We start from the raw sequence: 4,852 nt of genomic DNA, 5'->3' as shown, positions 1-4,852 counted from the left end.
CCGGCACCTAGGAGCAAGTGCCCCCAAGTAATCTTCACCGGTATTTTACAAAAAATCGGACAGAGTTTCCCTGTTTTTGGACTATCCCAAAAATTTTCTGTCCCATAAACAAATAACAATCAACCCATATTCACCTAATCAATCACAATCTTCACCAACTAACCAAAAATGAGTCTTCACCAACATTACCAACCTTATCAACGTAATAATACTAAATTCATCTAAAAATACGGAAAGAAGTACAATACTAGTAACTAGTCCATATAACGAATGAATGCCCGTGACACTAATAAAAATGACTATGGAGCGACTCTAAGAGTTCATAAGAAAAGACGATAACAAATAAATACTCTTTGCCCACGCGAACAAGTACGAGGTTCACCAAGAACTATCAAATCGTGTATTCTAATTAACACAATTCTCGCTCGCGTCAACTGCTGTCTCTGTAAAAAAAAATAGCGGGGAGTGAGTCGCTAGCTCAGTGAGTAATAATCCTTAATCACAACTCTTTTTAATTGGGGACAAGTCAGAAAGCATGTTTGTTTAATAATAATCAGAAACTATCATAAAAATAAAATGCCCTCTCAAAAACGGTAAATACAATCAGTCTATTCATGTACTTCCTGTGACAGAAATCAATTTAACAAATCGATAATAAACACGGTAGACACTGTCTCATAGAAAATCTTTACGTTTGTGAGGTTTCCAAGAAAGGATCGTATAATATGTATCATTGTGTGGGCCCTTTCGTAAAAGGAGTCAAATATAACTTGTAGGTCCCTACTCGAGGGAAACTGTAACTGTATGCTAGTTCTACCTTCCCACTAGCGAGAGCTATAACTGTAATCCGTAATCTGTAATTACAAGGTGCATCAGGTCTAATGAACCCGTCGTTAGCTACGAGATCCTTCAAAATCTCCTCCCATTTATACTTTTTCTCGTAACCAGTAAATATTCATATGAAAGCATTTTCAAAATAGTACAAGGCATTTCAATACTTATCAAATCATGTAATCCAATTTCGGTAACGGTAATCATATCTCAAATCATAGTAAAACATGTCTACTAACAACGAGAACATATTAAATAACTGTAAACATCTCAAGTATACTATTCAGTACGATATCAAGTAAAGGACTTGTCCAACATACACTTTCAAACATTCGGTAACACATTTATTTTCAAAATAATGTATAAACCATGCAGGTTATGAAAATACAAATTGCGGTAAGATTACTATTCATAGTACTCGTGTCAAATACCAAACTTGCCACCTCGAGCGATCCGTACAACTTCCTCCGATCATTCTATAATCACGTCATATCAATCTCGTGTCAATTTTCTAGTTTAAACTAATTCAAAACTAATTTAAAATATATATTAACCCTTAGAGGTTCATGTTTGACCATAATTGCTGAATTGTATTTACCCATACTATGAGTAATTCAACTAGTCCATAATCAATAACTTTTTAGTGTAGTCATATAGTATACCTGTTTAATTCATGAAAAGGTTTATGGATTTCTTTTAGTTTCCTAACCTCCTCTTCTAACTCAGAATCAAATCCCACATTATATTTACTTAGTCTCACGAGGAATCATGTATATCAACTACTATTGTTTCAGAAAGAAGGAAAATATATGTAATTACCTGGGGCTTATCGTAGAGATAAGATTATATGCCAATGATTTGAATGGAATACGAGGCAACACCAGAAAACTTTTTTCCCTTTTCGTTTTTTTTTCTTTTCCGTTGTACGTTAGCCAAACGGGGATTTCCTCTTATTTTTCAACCCCTTTTGTTTTTGCTTTGTCTTAGCCGCAGCTTGCTGCGTTCCCCCTTTTCCCTTTTCTTTTAGAACTTGTTTGGATGATTGTTACACGTCGTTTCATAATGTATCGTATCGTATTCTATTGTATTGTATTGTATCGTTTGATGAATACAATGTTTGGATAGATTATATCGTTTGCCATTGTTTCATGATATCACGCACTAGCAATATGAAGAATAAATTTGTAATATTATAAAGATAAATTATGATACGGGGTAAATTTATTATATAAAAAGGTAGGGTAAATGATAAAATAAAATAATTTAATAATAGTGAAGGGTGAGATGAGAGAAAAAGACAAGATAACGATGCAACCATACCAAATTGGTCGTTACATAAAATGACATTTTGTCGTTACGTAACTACGGATTTAACGATACGATACAATAAAATTTAAGTAACAACCAAAACAAATATCGTATTTAACGTAACAATACGATACGATACAATAGGTAACAACCATCCAAATAAGCTGTTAGTTCCCGTGGGCTTTGACCCTTCTTTTAATTTGACTAGGTTTCTTCTTTTTGTTTTGTTTTATTAGTTTTCTTTTTCCCTTTTTTTTCTTTCTTTGGACTTAAGTTATTTTCTAAATGTCCAATATATCCTCACTTAAAATATTGGGGTATTATAAATTTGTACAGAGACAGAGCCAAGATTTCAAATATATAGGTTTGGGATTCTAATCATTTGAAGTTATTGAGTTTTAGATTAATTATACATATTCAATAAAAAAATTTAAGACAAATACAGAGTTCAAACCAAATGGGTTCGGCCGAACTCGCTCCCAATACTCTAGCTCCATCTCTGAAATTGTATCTTGTAATATATTAATATTAATTGAATGAAAATGTGTTTGTCTCTTTAATGTGAAATGAACAAAAAAATCAATTAGTTTTTTCTTTTAATTGTCTCTTTATTTTTACTAGATATTTATATCTTTACTTCCTTGAGAATATGGAATACAGGCACCTCTTCGCAATACCTCTGGTTTTCGGAATAACAATTTAATCTGAGGATACTTTTGTCATTTCTGCCGGTTAATTTTGGCATTTCATTCTTTCTGGGCTACACGAGAAAATCGACTTAAATTCTTCGCTTTTACAAAAGCTTTACCAAAAGAAAAAAAAAATAGGAGTAACCTTGTCTACGGGCTCAGCCGAACCCAATAGCTTTGGTTTAAACTTTATATTTATCTTAAAAAATTTATTGAATATATACAAATTACTAGTTTAGAACTCTAGTAATTTAAAATAATTACAATTTCAAGCCCATAAACATCAAATCCCAACTCTGCCTAACATACCTTACCAAAATCTCATCAGTGTAGACTTTTGGAATAGATATCTGCCACCTTGTGCTAATGTTAGTTGCATCCCCAACATTTGCATTGTCTACATGCTATTCTAAAATATAATCCATGCTTTAGATAATATTCCTTTTAGATAGACTTATTTTTATGCTACTTGGTCTCTAATTTATAACGATACAAAGAAGATTAGTATGGCCGCTGCACTAGGATGACACCCACAAATCGAGAAATGGTTCCCTAGAACGATACAATTGCTTTCTTTCTTTTTATTTTTTAAAAAATAATTTGGAAAACTCTTGGCAAGCTTTATGTTTGGACAAATTCAGCATATTAGGAATTATCATGCTCTATAAGATGGTAGTTTAAACGAACTGGGCAAATAGGTTATCAGTTGCTTCTCAGTATATAGTTGTAGATTGTAGTGGGAGAATGCATGTTTAATTTATAGTGGGAAAATGCATGTTCTTTGTATAGATGTTAATGGATGTTTAAAGGCGAAGTTAGAATTTGAATTTTATGGGTTCTGAACTTATATTGTACTCATTGCTAGTCTTAATTACTTATTTCGCAATTAGATATCTATACATATTCAATAAAAAAAATTAAAATAAATACAGGATCTAAAGAAAAGCTACTTTCGATTCTCGATCGATTCTAGCATTAAGCGAAAGGTTACGCCTAGAAGTTCTGTATTACGGATTAATCCTACTCTACTAGCGCTAATAGGCAGCATAGGGGAAGAAGCACTACACCTAGGAATCAACAACACGAAAACTTTGTTCTAAGTCAGCCCTTTCCTTAGCGGGCTTGGGACTAAGAGAATGGTTGGGACAACAAATATCCATCTCGTTCGTCCTTTGGATACCCGTATAACCATCGAAGACTATTGAAGTGACCAATTCCTGGAAATTAGGAGGCGTTAAAAACAAAGAAATTGTTGGGTCCGAACTCAAAGCTAATGATCTAGCTCCACCTATGGTCAGGATTGTCCAAGACTATCTACGGATATAATATTCCATTCTTGAACCAACAAGAGACATTTTAACACCTCTTTGCATGCCTAGAACTGGATATTCGTGCTTGGAAACTCTTGGGTTGTATTAAATGGATTTGACATATATTCTATATATATAAAAAAAATTGACATTATATATACAGTACAATTTTTTGGCAAAGATGTCTATATGAACCACCTTGCACCCTCTAACTCCGCCCCTGCGTATAGAGACAAACTTATGTGTAATCTTGAGGGGTCCGTGGATTCCGTAAACTTCGATAGACATATTATATATGTATATGTATATATATATATATATATATATATATATATATATATATATACCTTGAAAATGATTAATTTAAATCAGTTGGCATTATGAACACTAAAAGCCTTGAGGAGGTACTGGTTGAGAAGAATACTGATGTTTTTGTCGTGTTAAAATCTTGGGTCCGTCTCTACCCGTTCGATCACAATCTCCAGAATTTCCAATCTTAAAATATTGATCCAAACTTTCACTTCCTGCTCTATGTTGCAGCATCAAATTGAGCTGTGTGATTGATCATGCAAATAATGGTTGATGCAATTTTTATCACTTTTGACCATAAAATGATGCAGAAAAACCATAAATTATTGAATTTCCTTTACGACTTGACCTATAGGAGATGCATATTAATGTTATTACAATAATTTAGTTGACCACTTACACCTG

The 4,852-nt window shown here is 33.0% G+C and overlaps 1 pseudogene; it reads left to right on the top strand.

Moving 5' to 3' along the window:
* The first annotated feature begins 3,278 nt into the window (after positions 1-3,278).
* On the top strand, positions 3,279-3,387 carry LOC138882407 (U6 spliceosomal RNA; annotated as a pseudogene).
* The last annotated feature ends 1,465 nt before the right edge of the window (positions 3,388-4,852 follow it).

This window comes from Nicotiana sylvestris, chromosome 11, assembly GCF_000393655.2.
Source record: "Nicotiana sylvestris chromosome 11, ASM39365v2, whole genome shotgun sequence".
Classification (NCBI taxonomy): Eukaryota; Viridiplantae; Streptophyta; class Magnoliopsida; order Solanales; family Solanaceae; genus Nicotiana; species Nicotiana sylvestris.
This window is presented reverse-complemented; position numbering and strand designations above follow the sequence as displayed.